This window comes from Dipodomys spectabilis, unplaced genomic scaffold, assembly GCF_019054845.1.
Source record: "Dipodomys spectabilis isolate Male_0828 unplaced genomic scaffold, ASM1905484v1 ptg000179l, whole genome shotgun sequence".
In the NCBI taxonomy this organism is placed as follows: domain Eukaryota; kingdom Metazoa; phylum Chordata; class Mammalia; order Rodentia; family Heteromyidae; genus Dipodomys; species Dipodomys spectabilis.
The window spans coordinates 731847-754656 of NW_024870856.1; positions in this window are offsets into that span (position 1 = coordinate 731847).

The window sequence follows — 22810 nt, forward strand, 5'->3', positions numbered from 1 at the left end:
AGAAGATATAAGGTACTGACTGCACATTTCTGCTTTAAGAGACATAAGTATTAGAAATGGCATTTCACATGTTCAGTGGAATTGACTTGAGTGATGACAGTGAACCAGGGAGCTGAAACTTTAAAAAATACCTTTGCAAATTGCATTAAGCTCATTTGTTACAATGATTGCTCTACTGATCACATATTATCACCTTCTCATCCATCAAATGACAAGAAGAGTCAACCAACTACACAGTCACCAACACATTTTTTTTCTGACTTATGAAAACTTTCTGATATTTATTGCATGCAAAGCAGAGATCAGGGCAGAATTCTTCAGAGCTGCCCTATGGGAATTGCCTGCCAGATGCAAGCCAATAATACAGAAAATGGAACAGTGACAACACAATGACATAGACCTTTTGTTCACATTTAATGCCATTTTATTCCTGCTCTGCCTCCCTTTATAGATGTTTGAGGTTGTAATACTGACGGTTGTATTAATGTCCATGGAGAAATAAAAGAAATCCTAGGTTCTTAATTAAAATTTTCAGGGCTTCCTTTGCAAAAACAAAATCTATCATCAGCCAGAAGCAAATACACATATATGTATACATACACTTATATGTCCATATGTACATATATGTTGAAATGTATATGTATATAAATAATTGAAATATATGGTTGAGGATAAATACATATATATTTATACAGTTATGTATATATATGTGATATATGTTCAACTTTTGTGTTGAAAAATATAAAATACATTACACATTGATTACTATTGTTTATGTTAACATTCAATTTAAAATATGAAAATACAACTGAGTTTAATTTTCTCCATGAAAAATTTACACTTGGACATCATAAACTAAACAGGATTCTAACAATTCACACAATGAGACCAAAGCAGTATATTTTTAAGATCACAATGGCTCGATAGCTATGTGCATATGATCAAATAAAATGATGTTACTGAAAGTAACTCCAATAAATAGAAAGAAGAAGTTTTGGTTATTTTACTATTTTTTATTTTTCATTATGTTTCCCCTCCCATTTGTCACTGTATTATTTTTGTACCTTTTGTTTGGGATGTAAGTTTAGCTGATTTAGGGAGGGTAAGGGGGAACATAAAAATGGTGGGACAAAGGATGAACCAATTCAGCAGTGATAATCACTAATCATTATGTTAAAATGATCTATACAACTTACAGCGGAAGGAGATTGGGATGGACAAAACTGGGAGAAATTACGGGAAGAGGTGACACTGTTCAAAAGGAAATGCATTCATTACCTGCTCCTCTGTACCTCACCTTTACAATAACAAAGAGAAAGCAAGCAAGCAAGCAAACAAGAAAAAGAAAGAGAAAGAAAGAAAGAAAGAAGGAAAGAGAGAAAGAGAGAAAGAGGGAGGGAGGGAGGGAGGGAGGAAGAAAGAAAGAGAAAGAAAGGAAGGAAGGAAGAGAAAGAAAGAGAGAGAGAGAGAGAAAGAGGGAGAGAGGGAGGGAGGGAGAGAGGGAGGGAGGGAGAGAGGGAAGAAGGAAGGAAGGAAGGAAGGAAGGAAGAAAGAAAGAAAAAAGAAAGAAAGAAAGAAGGAAAGAAAGAAAGAGAAAATGAAAATTTCTCTACCCTAGCTCCAGTATGGTATAGTAGAGTTGACAGACTTTCACAGGAAAGTTATATGATGACCATATTCTAGCTCCCTGCAATTATCTTGGGTATAGCTTTTCATCTTTGTTTAATGTGAGAAATAATCTGTGACTACTCTATCTACATGTTGACATGGTGCTTTTGAATACACTCTTTTTTTTTTTTTGTTTCGTATCCCTATACAAAAAATTTCACTCAGACTTTATTACTCAATGAAAGACTCGACCTCCTCTAAATGGACTGGAAAGCAGCCTCTTAGAGGATAATTGCTCTCATGAAGCTCATCATGTTTACGCACTTGCCTGCGCTGTCAACAAGCCCAGCACTGGGATCTTCGTGTGTTTCTAGTGCTCCCCCAGGTTAGCTTGTCTGCAGTAAACACTTTCATGTCGATGCATTCCTCTTTTTCCCCCTCAACTTTATGGTAGTAGAGTTGCCAGTTAAAATGTATATATTGAGGCACTACAAGTTAATGACTGGAAATATATGCATTGTTGAATATTCACCATGAAGAGGAAAACAAACACATCTATCACTGATATTCTCCTGCTGTTGCTCCCTGTTTTCTGTTGAATGGACATGGTGAAGATTGTGTGTGAATGTGAATGCGCATGTGCATGTGTGTGTGTGTGTGTGTGTGTGTGTGTGTGTGTGTGTGTGTGTGTTTTGTGATAGCAAGATCTTATTTATTAACAATTATTACAGCTTTGTTGAATCTTTGGTGATTACATAATAACTATTCTGTCTCAAAAAGCAGTCAAGATTTAAAATAATTTCTTTTGTTGAGATACTGGAGCTTGTGCTCAAGACATTTATTAACTTATGTTTTATCTGCTGTAAATATAAATCACTTCTTTCCTTGGATATCATATGCATAAAATATTCTGTCCATTTAATTTTTGCATTGATCCTGTATGTGTCTTAACAACAAAAATGAGTTTCTTGTAGATGGTTTATTGCTGTTACTTAATATATAATATATATAATATTATATATGATGTTATATATAAATGTATCACAACATAATATTATATAAAATGTTATTTTATATATTATAATATGTTATATATAACATAGTATATATAACATCATAGATAATATGTAATTATTACATATTATATATGTATGTATTACATATATTTTATATTATATAATATATATGTTATACATATACTATATGATATATCATATATATTATATATCATTTGTATTATATATAACATATATTATATACACATATGTATTATATGTTATATTATATAATGATTATATTATTCCTTATATTTTACATATAATATAATTATATTATCATATAGTATATATTATTATATAGTGTATAATTGCATTATGCATCATATATCATGTATATATACATATATATGTATATGTTACTATAATATTTATTATGTATATCTTTAGGTTGGGTATTTCTAGCTTCTGGAGACTAACATCCTTGAGCTTTGTATAGAAGTCAGCCCAGGCAGACAACTATATGAACTCTTACATCCAAATAACTGCAAAAGGTCACAGTGGGTGATGTACTGAAGGGGTAGAGCACCAGTTGTGAGTGAAAAGTCCAGCAGGAGCATGCGGTCCTGAGATTGAGTTCACATCACATAGTGGCGAAAACTGAAATAAAAATAAGTTACTCTAATCATTCAGTACATTTGAATTTGATTTTAATCACTTTAACTTTCAGTACTGGTGAATGAGGACTTATAATTGCTATCTGCTATTTTCTTAATTTTATTCCTTTTTGTGTGTGTGTGTGAGTCATGTGGCTTGAATTTTGGTCTTTGGGGCTGTCCCTAAGCTCTTCTGCTCAAGGCAAGCACTCTAACTCTTGAGCCACAGAGCCACTTCCAGTTTTCTGGTGGTTAATTGGAGATAAGTGTCTCATGGACTTCCTTCGCAGGCTAGCTTTGAACTAAGATCCTCAGATCTCAGCCTCTTGAGTAGCTAGGATTACAAGTGTGAGCCATTGGTGCCTGGCTCAGATTTTTTGTCTATTGTGTATTCCTTTGTTATATGTGATTTTTATACTTATTTGACTTAATTATCTGTGTTTTCATTTTTAATCAAGGTTTTTTTAACCCAAACATAAAACCATTACATTTTGAAGAAAAAGTAACTTAAATTTATCTTTGTGAAGAGCTCTTGATGTTCAACATATTTGGGTCTGTTTGGGTCTATTCTTTTGTATAACAGTGTCTTATATGTATCACTGGCTTTTGTAAACTTTCTTTATTCTTTTTTAATTTTCTTTAAAAATGTCTTTTCTCAAAGGATACTTTCAACTAAATTATCTTTCAAATCATATGTTCTTTTTTTATACTACAATAAATTTTGAGTTTTGTAACTTTTTAGCATTTTTTTATTGTGAGAATACCATACAGAGGAGTTACACTTACATGGGCAAGATAAGAGTACATTTCTTATCAAGCATTGTTGCCTCCTCGTTGTTTCCCCTACCCATCCCTTCTCATATTCCTCTTACCTCCCCCACCCGATGTCGTTTTTTAGACATAATGACTTGCATATCTCATTGTTATCTTGTCTTAAATCACACATTGAAACCTGCTCGTGTACTGTGATCTGAACTGTGTTTCATGTTCTCACCTTATTATTATGGCTGGTGTTCTAACACTGAATCACACCTCCAGTTCTGACTTTGGGCTGATTTTTTAGACATAAAACTCCCTGATTTGCCTGCCTGCGCGGACTGCAGAGCTTATTTCTCAAATCTCCACCTCTTGATTAGCTTGGATTGCATTGTGAACTACCAGTACTGGATTTGTTGAAACTCTACTACATTTTTAATTAATTCATGCATTATTCAGCTCTAACATCTTTTGGTTATTGGCTCTTAATTTCTTTTCGGAACTTTTATTGTTTTTAATTTTTTACATTAACTTTGAAAAGTTGTATGAATGGGTTTTGAATTAATTTATAACTATCAATTTATGAGTTCAGTGCAACTCGATCAATGTCATCCCTTCTGTCTTTCCCATCTCTTCCAACCTTACAATCCCCTCAAGTTACCTGGTTCCATTTTGGCATAGGTACGTTGAATATTATGACTATAATTGCCCATCTTTCCCTTCTCCCATCGACGTCCCCCCACCAGAATAAACATTAAACCGGTGGCTAGATTGTAGATGTTCAAGAAATCACCCTAGGGTGATTTCTGTGCATTGGAGCTGCTCTTCAATCCCCAGTGTGCCTGTTGATCCAGCAGAGTGCAGGCTTTGGAGGTAAAGGTTCTTGATCAGGAGTTGTAGAGTGTAAGTTCTTGCTGAGTAACTTCAGGGATGGGAGCTGGGCAGGTCCCTGGCTATGAGAGCTGAGACTTTACTGTTCCTTTCACCTGCGGCAACTGTGATGGGTGCTAAGGGCCATCAGCAAAGGCTAATGGGTTTGGGTTACAGGCCACAGAGCCTACAATGGAATGTGTCCACCACATGGTGGATTCTGCCCCCTCAAAATTTCTTCTTTCTTTGGCCCCACCTGGGAAAATTTCAGCCATGACCATCTCTCCAGAGCACTGGGTGTGATGAAACAAAATGGCAGCCTTAAGATGGAGTCTAAAAGTGCAGAAGAGGTGTGTTCTGAACTTGCTCACATTTTATCCACAAGGGAGAAGAGCAAGTTGGTCACAGAGTTTCCTTGTGATGTGGAGGCATGGCAACTTTTTGGTTGAAATGAGAATGCAAAATGAAACTCTTTTCTTTTTGTGTGGTTTTTGTTTTTCTCCAACACATTTTCCTTTCCCCTTCATTATAATTTTATTTCTTTTGTGCTGATGATTCTTATTTCTTTTCTTTTAAGAAAGACTGAGTGAGCATTTCTATTATCTTCATCTCTCTTCTGGGTATTGGAAAAGTAGCAAAGAACAAGCGAAGAAAGATCCGAAATCCTCTTGATCTCCAAACAAGAAGGAAGAGTGTATGCTTGTCATTGGCATCTTAAAATAGGGAAAGTAAAACTTAATCATATATTGTGATCCCTTAAACTAACTATATTCACAACATACTGCAGAATATTTTCATTTTTTGCATTTTCGAATTATTAATGAACACAAACATGTGCATTGCATTGAAAATAATTTTTGAACACTAAGAAAATATTTCCTATATGGATATAACTTACAACAAAAATAGCCAGTGAGTTATGTGGTGGTTAGAGTGCTTTTTTCCCAGTGTGAATTTTATGTTCTTACCTTTCCTCCATCAAATCCTAGACAGTAAATTGTTCAAACATCATGAAATCTTGTTAAATAACAGAACTACTATATGATTAATGCTCAATTTGTAATTTATTACTTCTGGAAAATCCAGAAAATGTGGATAAAATACTTCGTCCACATTAGTATTTCTGGTTGAAGATTCACTATCATTATGTGGTTATTTATAAGCTTTTAGCTGCAAAATCCTCTCATTTTCTTCAAGTTACATACTTTCTATCAGAAAGGGTTGTTTTAAAAATTGTTCCTTCAAATTTCCTTTCAGCCTTTGACAGCTAATCTCTAATTTTTAGATTTCATCTTAATGGTGGTGATGTATCTCTCAATGTGTCACCAGAAAAATTCAATTTGGTGTCATTTGACATACTGCTGCAAACTACAAATCTCCTTATTCAGGAAAAGATTAAAGGCCATGGAACTCTTTATTTTTCTTTCTTTCTTTCTTTCTTTCCTTCCTTCCTTCCTTCCCTCCTTCCCTTCTTTCACTTCCTCCATTCCACTCTCTTTCCCTACTTTCATCTTCATAATCTCCATCTCCTTTTCTTCCTTCTCATTCTCCCTTCCTTTCTTCATCATATTTCTTCATTTCCTTCTTGCTTTCTTCACAATTTTTTTAATTAAGGAATGATGGCAGGATGTCATATGTTAATCAAACAGGCTTTTTAAAATCTTAGCATTAACCATAAAGTTTTCTACACATGGTAATTCTCAAGGGTAGCACTGTACCACTTGAGCCACAGCATCACTTCTGGCTTTTTCTGTTTATGTGGTACTGAAAGATTGAACCCAGGGCTTCAGGTCTGCTAGGCAGGCACTCTACCACTTAGCCATATTCCCAGCCTATCATTCACATTTAAAGTAAAAAGAAATAACTCTGACTTTTTGTAGTCATTGTATAATATGTATCTATATGATCAGACATGCATGTTGTATGTATATGCAGTATATGATACATACAAAGCTGTTTACATATATGTAACATAATGTATCCATTGCACTGATTACATTTGTAAATATAATACCATGTTTGATTCAAGCATTTTAAGATTTTTTGTCTAATTGTCTTATATCAAATTGTAGGCAGTGAGGCTTTTGCTCATGATTTTTCCATAGAGATCTATTGCACACTGATCATATTTACTCATTTAATTGCTATTTCTTAGTATCTTCATCCTTATCCACTTTCTCTTCCCTCAGAATTAATGTGTCTTAGGAGTCCATAAATTATTCTAGAACATAGTTGACATTTTTCTACCAGGAAAGTGAAAGGAATATTCATGGTCAAGTTATAGATTTCAAAATCCTTAGGAAGCTGTGCCAAGAGAATGAAGGGGTAAGTTTTGAAGAAACTGTTACAAAATTAAGTGGAAAAGCAATCTCTTTTGGAAACAATTTTCACTTTTTTAGTAGAAAATTCAAATTTTAATTAACTTACATTTGGATATTTAACCCTTTGAAGTTACTTTTATTTAGGGTGAGACATAAGGATCTGCTTGCAGAACTCTACATGTGGAAAACCAGTGTGGTCCAACATATTTTAATAAGTTTTTTATTGTGAAAATACCATATAGAGGGGTTACAGTTACATGAGCAAGGTAATGAGTACATTTCTTATCCAGCATTGTTGCCTCTTCCTTTGTTTTTCCCCTACCATCTCAGCTCTCCCATCTCCATGACTACACTCCCCCCCTCCTCCCCTCCCCCGGCCAAAGTTGTAAAGTTTGTTTCTTTGACATAGCATCTTGTACATATCATTGTTGCAATGGATCCACCTGTATCCCTATTTAAACGATTTGTTTTTTTCCTTCCCCTCCCCAAATGATACCAACCCCAAATAGAGTGAAAACAGGGGTTATACTGTTGGGGAGGGACATACAAAACAACAAAAAAATCACTTCATAAATATGTTAGAAACAATAGCAAGAAAGGAAAAAACACTTGTGTCCTTATCTTGAAGTTCATTTCGCCTAACATCAACTTATCTGACCTTTTCCATTTATCTCAAACATATACTAGTTATTGCAAGTAAGGGAAACCATAGGGCCCATGTTTCTTTGGGCCCAGCTTACTTCACTTAATATAAGTTTTTTCCATGTCTTTCCATTTCCTAACAAATGGGGCAATGTTATTCTTTCTGAGGAGGCAGAGAATTCCATTGTGTATATATACCACATTTTCTTGATCCATTCATCTACTGAGGGGCATCTGGGCTGGTTCCATATGCAATTGAAAACCCAGAAATGAACTCACAGACCTGTAGCCATCTAATCTTCGATAAGGGAGCTAAAAAAAATAGAATGGAAGAAAAACAGGCTCTTCAGTATATGGTGCTGGAAAAATTTGTTAATCACTTGTAAAAAAGTAAAGCTAGAGCCTTATATATCACCCTGTAGCAGAATCAACTCCAAATGGATCAACGATCTCAGAGTCAAAGTAGGCACCATGAAAACATTACAGGATGGAATAGGAGAAACCCCTAGGTCTCCTTGGCACAGCCCAAAATTTTCTTAATAGAGACCTGGAAACACAAAAAATCAAAGAAGGGTTGAACAAATGGGATTGGTGAAGCTGCAAAGCTTCTGCATGGCAAAGGACATAGCTAGCAAGATCAACTGAAAGCCCATGAATTTGAGAGAAGATCTTCACTAGCCAGACAATGGACAAGGGTCTCACATCTAAAATATACCTGGAATTCAAAAAATTAAATCCCCCAACAACAAATCCTCAAAGAAACAACTGCCTTATAAATAAGTGGTCTAAAGACTTAGAGAACCTTCTCTGAAGAGGAAAGAAGAATAGCCAATAGACACATGAAGAAATGCTTAACCTCCCTAGCCATAAAAGAAATGCAAATCAAAACAAAATTGAGGTACCACTTCACCCCAGTTAGAATGGCTATAATCAAGAATTATAGTAACAACAGATGCTGGAGGGGATGTGGTCAGAAGGGAACCCTACTGCATTGTTGGTGGGAGTGTAAACTTGTTCAACCATTTTGGAAAGTAGTATGGAGGTTCCATAAAGACTCCACAAGAGCTCCTCTATGAGTCTAGGACTCCTGTATGGGCATTTACCGGAATGATCACAAACAAGACCATACTAAAGCTTCCAACATATTTTTATTTCATTTATTAAAGTGCGTATGGCTCTGGTCATTTGATCTCATTTCTGGATCTTCTATTGCAGTCTTCTGGTATTGTGTTGGTACATAGCATTTTTGTTTCTATGGTTTTATAGGATAATTTGAAGTCCAGTATTTTGTTTTTCTTTTGTTTGGGATTGCTTTGACTATTTGTGGTCTTTTGTGTTTCCAAATGACTCAATGGCTCATTTTTTTATATTTGTAGAGAATAACATTAGGTAATGATGGGACTTGCTTTGACCCTGTAGATAGTTTTGGAATTTTTTTTTTGTCTGTCGGTTACAGGGCTTGAACTCAGGGTTAACACACTACTACTTTAAGTCACAGAGCCACTTCTGGTTTTCTGATGGCTAATTAGAGGTAAGAGTCTCAGAGACTTTCTTGCCAAGCTGGTTTAGAACTGCGATCCTCAGATTTCATCTTGCTGAGTAGCTAAGATTACAGGCCTGAGCCAGGAGCATCGGGCAGTGTTTGGCTATTCTTATGACTTTAATTCTGCTGATCCAGGACTAGAGAAACTCTTTCTATATCCAAGGGTCTCCATTTACTGTTTTAGATTTTATTGTAGAGGTCCTTCATTTCTTTAGATACATTTATTTCTAAGTAGTAATTTGTCTGAGGCAATTGTGAAAAGCAGTTTTCCCCTAAGTAGATCTCAGCCTCTTCATTATTGGCATAGAAAAGTTTTTTAATTGTCAATATTGATTTTTTGTACCCTGATACTTTGCAAAAGTGATAAGATCTAGCAGATTTCTGTGGACTTTTTTGTGACCTTTTGAACATAGACTTATACAATCTACAAATAGGACAATTTGACTTCTTTTTTTTTTCTTGTTTGTGTCTCTGTCTCCTTATTTTCTAACTACTTGAACAATGTATTGAATGGCACTGTTTGGAGTTGACAGAGGTTTTTTGTTGTGCACCTCTCTTACAATTCATAACTGTCCATCAGATATAATGAGTACACATACAGAAGAATTTCAATAATAATGAGTTTGTATTATATACATTTTGTTCTGAATATTATTATAGCTTGAAAATATTAGAAAGAAGTTGACTGTTGCACTATCCTGTCACAAGTACATGGAAAATGCCTTGAACTGTTCAGAGAAAAGAAGACATGAAAGAGTTGTTTTCTTTTTTTTTCTTTTTTTTTGTTTTTTTTTTTTTTTTTTGGTCATGGGGCTTGAACTCTGGGCCTGAGTGCTGTCCCTCAGCTTTCAGCTCAAGGCTAGTGCTCTACCACTTGAGCTACAGCACCACTTCCGGTTTCCTGGTGGTTTATTGGAGATAAGAGTTTCACAGACTTTCCTGCCCGGGCTGTCTTTGAACCTTGATCCTCAGATCTCAGCCTCCTGAGTAGCTAGAATTACAGGCATGAGCCACCGGTGCCCGGCAAAAGTGGTTATTTTGATATCATTATGAAATGTATTTCCAATAGTGCAGTACAGTATGTGTTTACCTAAGTCTGACCACCAGCCTTTCTTACTTACTCCAAAATACAAAGTGTTCTCTCTTGCCTTAGGTTTTACACTTTGCTCTTCCCAGGCCTTTGTTGACATCCATTTTCTTTATTTGAGCACAAAATTCACATCATTGCTATAGCTCAAAATCTCAGTCTGATGTTTTATTACTCCATAGCCACTGTCTTGTATTCTACTTGTATTCTACTTCAGTGCCATAGTCTTTTTCACAACTATATTTTGTTGTATACATGATAGGAAATATATATATGTATATAGGTACTCTATATTGCATATATGAATGATCATACAAAGCATGCTATATAATGAAAACAATCTATCACAGTTATTTCTATCTTTGCTTCTACATATGAATGACTCAAAATCTGCACTTTTGATTATCATTTAAACTACAAGTCCTCAGTATCAACATCAATGATAACTTTTTGTACAAAATGGACTGAAAATTTAGAAATGAGGCAGAATATATTCACATGTGTGCAATTTACAACAACCTCTCCAATTTATAGTTTTTTTAAAATAATATGAGTTCTATAAAGTGTAGAAAATATTTTTACCATAATCAATCATTTGGAAGCCAAAAGCAACTTTTCAGCCCAGACTATACTACAGTATATAGAATGTATTAAATGTATCCATTTGTCTGTCATCATCTTTCTATTATCTCTGATCTACCTATGGTAGAAAAAATAGTTTCTACCATACATTTTATTCAAACCCTCTTTCACTATATGTTTAATACACTATGATCTTGGAGAGTTACTTAAACATTTTGAGTCATTTTTCTTCAGTATATTAAGTAAACTAGACCATATTCCCTGTTTCGTTGCTTTGGCATGAATAATGACCTCTGTAATGGAAATGCTTAATAAAGGATACAAGTACAACTTTAAATATTGGACAGTTTTGTAGTGATGCTGGTATTTAATGGTATTCATATGGATTATTTCAGAGCTCACAGGCAATAACTTACAATGGTCAACTATCTTCTATAACTACTCTTTAATGCTGGATTGTATTTTTAGCATGATTATCATGTAAAATTAAGCTATAAATGAATTATTCAATGTATTGAAAATAGAGTTTGTGTTTTATTTTCAGTAAAATGTGAGTTTCTGCATCATCATAATATGTTTGCTCTTAAATTAAATAATGTTATCAATAAATTAACCAATTCATATTCATCTCTTTCATTTGTATTGAATATTATGAATTCATTCAATTGTACTAATTCTTTTTATAGTTCTATCTTCTAGCTCCAGGTTAGCTTTTTCTCCCTTTTACAAATTATGTATAATACTGCTACCTGACTATTTTAAAACAATAATTCTAAAGTTTACACTAATTCCATATTTCTTCCCTAAGGCAAGTAGCCTCCATGTGCTATATTTAGGGCATGTATTTTAGCCTCTGTGATGCAGACATCTTCCCACACTACTTCAACTGTCAAATAGCAGGCATTTCATCCTGTGTGGGAGTGTTGTCTGAGAGCCTAATGGATAAATGACATATTTAAACAATTTTATTATATTTAAATTTTTTGTCTAAAGTGTTTTGGGGTTACTTTGTTCCCTACGGTAAATGACATATTTTAGAAACTCGCAGCTGATGCTCCCTGTTTAACCTGCCAATCTTAGTTTCAGAAACTACAGTTTTCAGAATTCACTGTTATAAGCATAGGTTTTTTCATATTTCACACATTAGTTCTGGCTTTTGAATTAGTAAGCTCTAGATTTCTGTCCCCCCTCTGTATTCAACTTAAAAAAATGATATTTTCTTTCTCGTGAAGATAATTTCTCCCAGATCAGGCTCAAGGCAACACATGATTGAAAGGCTTTATTATTTATTAGCTTCTTGTTTCTTCTTGTTGCTCTGGTTCCATACCTCTTCCATTTATTTCAAATACTGAAAGCAATACTTCCTCCTTCTTAAGTGTTGATAGAAGTTAATATTTAAAGTTGCCTCTTACTGACTAGAATCCCTCCACATCTAGAAATGTTTAATAATAAACTTTTTGAGGACAGAAAAGCTTCTCCCAGGTAGAAAAAATGAGCTTTCCAGTTCGTGACAGAATACTGTCCAGTACTTCTGTCCAGTACTACTGTCCTTGCTATCATGGAATTCAGTTCTGTTGAGGAATTTCTCAAAAGAATGAACCCCAAAACAATAGGAAAAACCATTTTGACCCTTATCCCCCCAAATAAGCTAAAAGTGGTAAAACTAAGAGCATGGTTCAAGGGACAGAGTACTTGCATATCAAGTGTGACGCTCTAATAAAATCACCAGCATACCACAAAAGAAGACATCAATTTAAGGTCTTTAATGTAAAACTTATGGTGTAAAGTTAATAAATAATATTGAGCACACGTGTACAACTAATGAAGTGATAACTGGCTTTACTAGTTTTATGTAAGAGACGAGCCTTATTGTAAACTTTTCAAGTCCAAATTAGGGAAAACAATTCGCATACATTTTACAGCCACCAGGTAAACCAGACGGCAGCAGCAGAGCCGGAAGCCTCACGCGCGACTCACATCAGCAACACTAGAGAATATAAAGGTTTCTACCATCCTTTTCCCAAGAGAAAACCAATTAGCTTAGAGTTAAGTGCACAAACTTCCTTTGGGAGGAATCCATGAAAGAGTTGAAAGGTTCCTAAACACTGGATAGGTTGGAGCCCTCAAAATTCCGCTACTAAGATTATTGTAAACCAGGTGTCAAAGGCTTCCCGTCTGTAATCCTAGCTACTTGGGAGACTGAGATCAGAGGATGGTGATTCAAAGCCATTCAGGGCAGGGAAGTCCATGGGATTCCTATCTCCAATTAATCACCCACAAAGTAGGAAATAATGCTGTGGACCAAAATGGTAGAGCTCTAGCCTTGAACATAAAAAGCTGAGAAACAGTGTACAGACTTTTAATTCAAATCAGGACCAACACATGCGCCCGTGCAGGCTCGCACCCATACCCACACATCCAAAACAAAAAGATTCTTATCTTATTATTGATATTGCCACTGTAAATCTTAACCTCAGTACCATGTCATATGACCAGATTGAAGCTCCTAAATCCAAGACTTTGTTGTTGTTGTTGTTTTGTTACATTTGCAAAGTTCATTTTGCCATACAACAGTTCCAAAGATAAAAAGCAAGATCTACTGGTAATAAATTGGTCCACTCTGCTATGAACTCAGTTAATTTGATTCTCTTTTAATCTGTTACTTGATAACTAAAATTGTACTTTTCTCTCCTCTGTTCTTTATTATATGTTGAAAGAAGCCTATAATTTGGATCCAAAACAAGTTGAGTGGTGTTTGTACATACCTAAAGGAAAACCATTTACTTAATCCACTCCCGATTATGTGATAACAAAATCATATGCCTTGGGGTTACTTTCATTAAATAAGACAAATTTATAAAGAGTATTTCAGAATTTTTTGACAAATTACTACATAATTAAGAAACTAAATAATTTTGTTAAAACCAGGTCAAAATGTTTTATTTGTTGCTGGTCCTGAGAGGAACTCAGAGCCTGAGCTCTGTTCCTGAGCCTTCATGCTCAAAGCTACTACTTGTGCACAGCCCCGCTTCTGTCTCTTTTGGTGGTTAATCAGATAAGAGTCTCATGGACTTTCCTACTATGGCTGGCTTTGAACTATGATCCTTGGATCTAAGCCTCCTGAGTAGCTAGATATTTTCTTTTGTTGTTTACATTATATCAGTTCAATTAATACCAATTTAATATGTCCACATTCTTGTGGAGGAGGCTTGATCTTGAGCTACATTATAGAATTACAAGTAGGTTATGAAAAAGTGAAAATGATATTCACAATGTATTATACTTATTATAAATTAACAGTAAATAAGAAAGTGAGGCATAAGGATAGAGGAAAAGTAGATAAATAGTACTTACACAAGTCTGTTAATATCAGCTTCTTTTGAAATATAAGTAGCATTACAAGATGGGGGAAAGAGATTTTCATTAATCAGTATATCTTGGTTGAGGCTATGGCTACAGCTCTGTGGTAGAGCACTTGCTTAGTTACCTTGTGCAAAAGCTGAGTTTCCCATCTAGTCCCTCCAAATAAATGTTATTTTACTCTACATCTTTATGCAGAAGTGATTCTTAAAACAATGCCATTCATATATATATATGAAAGTCAATAAGTTTTAGATGCTTAGAGAAAACATATAGTCAATATTCATAGGTCTTGCAGAGTTTTCTTTCTTTCTTTATTTTTTTTTTTGGTCCAGTTGTGGGCCTGAACTCTGGGCCTGGGCTCTGTCCCTCAGCTCTTCAGTTCAAAGCTAAGGCTCTACCACTTGAGCCACAGTGTTACTTCTGGCTTTTTTTTCTGCTTATGTGGTGCTGAGGAATTGAACCTAGGGCCTCATGCATGCAAGTCAAGCGCTCTACCACTGAGCCACCTTCCCAGCCCTTGCAGAGTTTTCTTAAACAGAACAACAAAAGAAAAGGTAGATAAATTTTACTGTAATCAAGACACTCTCTTTAGGAAGTCATATAATCAAGATAAAAATAACACAAACATACAAGAAACAAGCCAAAGGTTTGAAATATGTAGATACGTATTGCCGATCAAGTACTAATTTATTGATCCTGTTGGGAATATACATAGAAGGTCTGGGAATCAATTTGAAAAACAGTGGAACTATTTAAAAAATATAGCTAAGAGACTTGAACAGACAGTTCACAGAAAAAAGCTGAAATTCCAATAACCATTTGAGAGTTAAAATAAAATGTCACATGACGTATCAGTGCACAATCATCAGGGCAGGGCCTGTGCTGGATGTGGGTGATCATGAAGGAGTCTCTGGGCTGAGGCTTAGTGTTCATTCCAAGCACAGTTGAGCAGATGCAGCCACTGGAACTCACATCTTCCGTCATGAGAGAAAATGTGTTCCAAATACTTCAACAGTATAAATACATGCATACTTAAGATTCAGAAATCCCTCTCCAGAAACACACATTATAACATGTATATACACATATATATCAAGGAACTTGTTTGGAAATACTCTTGAAACTGCGAAAGCTATCATATCTCAACATAGGGAACACACACACACACATTTACTACAAAAAACAAAATGAATAACATAATTTTAGAATCCTCACATTGTAAAAACAGAACAGTTATATAAATGGACACTCTAAGCTCAAATATAGAAACAGATTTATATAACATTCTACCATGAAAATTGATTTCATTTAGATAAACTCCTGTTCTTTAAGTATATATCCAGATATCCTTGATACTATCTTTTTCTTCTACAATTCATAGGTTTTTGAGGTCCTTTTTTCAAATGTTTTCCTAGTGGATAGCTATTTTTTAAAAACTCAGAGAAGGCTGGGCACCAGTGGCTCACGCCTGTAATTTTAGCTACTCAGGAGGCTGAGATCTGAGGATTATGGTTCAAAGCCAGCCTCTGCAGGAAAGTCCCTGACACTCTTATCTCCAATAAACCACTAGAAAATCACAAGTGGCGATGTGGCTCGAGTGGTAGATCACTGGCCTTGATCTGAAGAGCTCAGGGACAGAGCCCAAACCCAAAGTTCAAGCCCCACAACCAGCACCCCCCCCCACCAAAAAAAAAATGGAGTTACATTGTAGCTCTTTGTATCAGGTAGCATTGTGATTCTTCTTTCCCAGTCTCTGCTTTTTCCAGAAAGAACAAGGATAGAACCATCACTGTCAGTAGGAAAGACACCGAGTAGGGGTGGTTCCTTGGTAGTATTTTTTAAGGTCATTCATGGCTGCCTCCTATTCTTTGTTGCTAAAATCTATTTCAATGCGTAGGCAGTAGGGCAATGTATGTCAGGAAAAGAAGTCAGATTGATGGTTTTGATTGCTTTTTGGCCAGAACATATCCCAGGTTGAATATGAATCTCAAGTTCAAAATCCGAAGACAAATAAATCTTTTACTTATTCATTATCAGAGATTAGACATGTGTGGGTTTAGATAATCTACAGCTGATTCTCATGCTCTTGTGGCCTAAAGAAATTAATGACTTCCAAAATTAAGTCTGAACAGTCGGGGATATATTAGAATAGTGGCTCTCTTCTTCCCTACGTGGAAGAAATGCATTGGTTGCTCTTAGAAATACAATAGTAGTCTCCATAGCAGACCAATTAAAACATAATTTCTGAGAGCATGTCCTAGGAATCGTATTTTCTAAGATACTCACTAGGTGATTCAAATTTCCCCAAACATTACTTAAACCTTAAGAGAAAGAAGCTATTTTATTCTAAATCACTTCTTAACACTAGGAAGGATTTTGCTTAATAGAGTCCTTTTTCTCCTTTAATGTACTTTGGAAATATTTCATTCTTATATCATTTGAATTTTTAAATAGAGAGCAGGGGAAAGGGGGATTGGGTTTCTTCTCTGTTCTGTTCACTAATGAATCTGAGCACAAATGCTGTGTCAAACCCTTACGTTTTTTCATTTGTCTCAGCTGAGAAGAGATAAAATGTACATCGGTTAGGGAAAGGGGAAAAAAGCCCTCAAAATGCTGAACTTGCTTTTGCTATAAGTAGAACCAATTACTTTCTGGTTATTCTATGCACATAAAAGGTATCTGATGCTCAAGCAAGTTTCAAATTACAGGCACGAGCTGGTATTACTTGTAAGACTTAATCACTTGTGGCAGTGTCATTTCTAGGTCATAAACTTGCTTTGTCAGCAGATAATTTTTTTTTACAGACAGTCTTGAGGCTGTCCTTTGCAATATGATCATATATTTTTTCAACAAACTCATAAGCTTTAATAATAATGGAAACTAAATACATGGCTATGCATTCAAAAGTGTATTTGATGTTTTATTTTTAAGTGACTTTCCTTCAAATAGCTCATTTTTCTACATTCAACTGGTAATTGATTTTCATTCTCTTAATATTTTTTTATTCATGAAGTCTTTAGTTTATTGAGTTCTTCCCTTGTATTTGTTCTTTTATAGTAGGGATCTGGAATTTTCCAAGAGACTCATGAGCTGGTCATCTGTGAAGCAAAGTTCAGAAGTAATTAGATCAATCATGAGGTCTCCAGTTTCATCAAGGGATTGGCCCATTGTATTCATTTCTGATTAAGGTTTTTAAAAGAGATGTAACTGTAGAAGGTAGGGCCTCATTTGAAAAACAGAACACTGGGAAAGGGTGTACCCTTAAGGCATGTCTTGTCTCTGTTTAATACTTTGCCCTCCCCCTCCAGGCTTTGATGAAGAGAGCAGTCATCTCTGACACATGTTCCTTTCACCTTACTATTCTGCTTCATCTCAGTCCCAAAGCAATGGAGCCCAGAATACAGCCACTGAAACTGTGTTGCCAAATCTTTCTTCCTTTTAAGCAGTTTCATCTCAGGCATTTTGTAATAGCTATGAAAACAATCTAACACATTTAACTCTCTCTCACTCTCTCTCTACATTTATCTATCTAACTATCAATTTATCTATGTATCTATCTACACACACACACACAAGCATATATGATTGCCTTTATGAACAAGAAATGACAAATATTTTCCCAGAAATTTTAACTTGATCATTTTAATTGATTTTTATTTTATTAATGTAATGATGGATATGATCAGAATATAGATTAAGACATTGAAATAGAATATCAATATTAAAAACATGTCCTACCATTAGCATTGATGTCATGCATGCTTATCATAATGTTAAATATATAGGAATTTTTACAAAAGATATAATTCATTTAATAAATCTTCATTTCTGAATTTTCTAGTATGCGCACAGCTAAGTATCAGATGGCAAGTAGCTATTCACTGATTTCCACAAATTCAGTATAACTAATATTGAAATAAAACACAATATATTGACTGCTTCAGAGCTTTCTTTTCCTTGTTATTTCATTTTTTGTGTTAGAAGAAAGAGTCTGAAACATGTTTTCTTTGATGGAGATGGGGACTGAGTGGACAGACAAATGGACAGAAGATATGTAGACAAATGCATTGATATTCAATGTGCATATGTATAAATGGAACCAAGTATCTTGAGTTCTTGGTTAGGGTTGTGGGAGCTGAATGGGAACAGAAATGATAGAAGAGGTACCATTGGTCAGGATACATGGTCCTCACAAATTGACATGCTACACTGAAAGCTATGTCACTGACTACTGAAAGATAATAAGAATATATTGGAAAAATGGAGACATTATTGTATAAAAGCTATAAAACTTCATCAAAAATTATGCAATCTTTTAAGCTGGAGATTGTACTCCAATATTTTCCTCATCATAGTAGTTAATGGGAATAAAGAAAAGTCACAAGTATACAAAATATTGACTCTAACCAGGTAATTACTGAAAAGGGCTTAGAGGTGAAACTTGCCAGTATGGTACTAAGATTTAATATGAAGAAATGCTATTGTGGTTTGGTAGCCCTGTTCAGGACTAATGAATGGAGAAGAGAGCTCCTGCCAAGAGTTAGTTTTAGCAGATGACAGAGGCTACTTGTCAATGGGCAAAATGGGACAATTGCAAAATAGTGGTGAAAGAAGAAGTAATGTGAAAAAGTTATAGTCAACATCATATCCTATATACAAAAATGAGCTGGTGCACAGCTGTTATCAAAGCATAAATGGACTCCAAAATATTATAGGAAAATAATATTTGAAATCCTTGAAACCTTGGGATCTTGAAATATTTTTTGAGCGTGGTTTAAAACAATTTTGAAGAAAATATTGGTACATGTGATTTTGATGAATTGGAATAAAACAAAATAAAAACATTGCTTATTCTTGTATTAAAATCAATATTTTAAAGTGCTGACATTCATGCTACTAATACTCTTTTTCTTCTATCTAATCAGTGTTTTGCATTGCAACTAAAGCAGACAAAGGTTTTAATGCTTGTTATTGAAGAAAAATGCCAGATGGTACGATTTTATTGTTTGAAAAAATTCACCTAAGATATAATCTCAGCCATAAAAACAATTCAATAGGCTAATTTTGTGATGAGATTAATTCACCTTCCAAATGAGCAGTGAATACTCTTTTAAAAAACATAATTAGACTAATAATGGCAGAAAACATAATTTAAGAAGATAAAAGAAAAGCTATAAATATTGTGAACACGTTTTGGAAACACGTGGTATCAGCGTTTTTAATTAAACATTTGATTACAGGATACAATAATAGAGAGCTGCAGTGGAAAATTATTTTTAATTAAGAAATCTCAAAGATATTTGAAAATCATTCATAATCTCAAATCCAGTCACTCCAAATTCCACCATACATATGTTTACGCTTTTGCCAATATTTAGATAATTTATATCTATATTTTATTGGGCAGTTTACACATTTACTCATTTTTCTGTTATATCCTACTGACAGGGAATTTATTTAAAAAATTAAAACAAACATAGCCTTAAGATTGTGAAATATATTTAGATCACTTTCACCAACTATCAGACATCATAGAGCATTATTTTAATCATAAGGAATATTCATATGATTTTCTTCACCTACTATCCTACCCTTTCATAGCAACTTAATCACTTGAGATTGGGTTCTATGTCTAATTAATAAAGTTTAAGTTGATTTGAAAATAAAATTGTTGGCATTTGTGCTTAGAAACTTTGTGTCTTATATTTTGAGTTCATATACAGAACATCTCTCCAGCAACAGAGCCTTCTGAGCTCTCCATGGCCTTGAATTATCTCTCACAGATGGTCAGGTTGTGAAGCAGATGGCTGCTTCCTTGACCTTTACAATTTCTGCTTTTTCTCTACATAATTACCTGTGGCTTAAAATGCATCAAATTCTCTATATTATAAAATTAGCTTTTATAAATCTATCATGTTTCTACTGTGGAATATTACGTAAATTAGTTTTAAAAAGATTGCCTGCAATTATAATTTTTAAAAAAATCAATAGAATACATTTTCTTTGGGTGAGAAAATTTGGGGTGAAGTAACTATTCTGTATTCAAATGTGCATGTGGCCCTTAATACTTTGGGGACAGGTGCATTTTCTTTTCTTATTTACTTAAACAGAAATCTGTAATTTCACATGAATGTATAGGGAGGCTAGGGACCTCTCAGAAGGAAACATCACATCTATCATAATGAAGGGAAAGCAGACTTTCTATAAAGGATCTGTAATTTGATCTACCAAGAATCGTTATGAACAACATTCACTGACCATCACTGAATTGATGTCTACAAAATATATATTGGCATGCACTGTGAACTAAATTCATTGCCAACTTTGCAGTATTCAAAATTTATTTCCAATATGTAACAGTAGATTAACCTCTTTGAACTGCTGTTGCAAAAATAGCATAAACAAGACTAACCTACACACAAGAGGTCATTTCTCATAGTTCTCATAGCTGGTTGTCCATCATCAATGGCCAGAGGTGTAATGTTCGATGAGAGGCCACGTCACAGTAATTAGAGTGCAACTATCACACTAACAAGGGGTCTACAAAAGACGGCTAGAGTGACATACTAAACTGATGAGTTTTGTTCACCAAAGTTACTAAATTCCCCCACTTGGAAAATAAGCTATACATGGAATGATGTTCCACAGGCTGCAGACACCAATGTGGGACACCATTCCCCCTTTCCTCAACATCTGTGTAGTGGCCCCCAGCCTCTCATTCATATTAGCCCATCCATACTTGGCACTTTTCCTTCGTTCACATGACTAAGAGAACACATCCATCAGCCACTACCTTGTCCCTACCATAGAACACAGGTTGGATGCTGTCTTCATATTTACACCCTTCATTTGGACTTGTTCTATTAATGTGTCTTACCTGCACAAAAGGCTTCATTGTGAAATCCTCATACGTGCTTAGAATGTGCTTTGATCTCATTCATCCCTGTTACTTGAGTTTCTCCTCTACCACTTAAAAATACTTTATTTAGTTTTTTATTTTATTTTATTTTATTTATTTTATATCTTATATATTATGTATATATAAATATATATTATATTTTTATATGGTCTATATTTATATATTATATTTTATATTTTATATATACAAGTTGTGCAACAATCTCAATTGATTCTGTAAGCTGAAAAGATTATTCTTAAAGCTATATAGATATAGATATAAAATCAGATATGCTTTTACCACATTATAATAAAAATATAATATTTGCATAGATATTGAAAAATGTATGTGCGATATGCTATGGAACAGAATACACTTGAACAGACAGCTAAAACGAAAGAAAATAGAGGTTGAACCATTATAACAATGAGATATACAAGACACTATGTTGAAAACAAACTTTACAACTTAGGGCATGGAAGGGGCAGGGAGGGGGAGGGAGAGGTTGGGGAGGTGGGGATGCAAGGGGTGGTAGGGGAAAAACAAAGGAGGGGGTAACAATGCAGATGGGAAATGTCCTCATTACCTTACTCATGTAACTGCAACACCTCTGTACAGTATTATCTTTACAATAAAAATATATACTAAAAAACAAGAAGAAAATAGCAATGCATTCTCACATCAATGCACCAACATGGTGACAGTAGCGCAATCTCATGCTTGAGATTTAGTTATTGCTAAGATCCTTCTATTTCTTCCATTTTTAAACCTTATGCATGTTCACATTTTGCTTAATACACCTGTGGGATGTTTTTCTTGTTCTGACTAGCCTTTTGGTTGGAGGAATTCTCAAATGAAGTGGGAGCCAACCCAGGCAACTCTTATAGAAACTGGAGAAGGGGAGGTAATCCCTTCCCTTGGCAGTAGGCTCTCCTCACCCCCCACATGTCTTCCTTCCTTCTCACCATGAAAGACCATGAATCTTGGGTCAGTGAAGCTAACACGCCATGGCATTTACAGGATTTTTGATAGCAGAACAATAGAGTGAGGAGCCAAATGACCTATTATTGAATAATCCAGTGAAATAGACTGTAGCAAGACAGGGCAAAGAACAGGACACACCGATCCACTTGAAATAGGTACTGACTGAAGACATGTGGTCCAAGTCCTAAGGTGCTAAAATCTGGCATTTCTTTCCTGATTTTACTTTTCTTTAATTTAATTTTCCTGAGCATGGTGTTCAGCAATATTTTCATAGCTGGAGTAATCAAAATCCTTGATCATAAATTACATTTATGATAAATATACTTAGGACAAGTTATAAACACATCATTGTAGGGCTAGCCATGACATTCAAATTTATACCAGGAGAAACCAGATGAAGCCAGAAAATGCTAAATTCTCCCTGAGATTGAATGTGAAAATTAGCAGCCCTAACAAGGTAATTTTCAAATGATTAATAAATGTCACTGGAGATAAAGTTTTCACT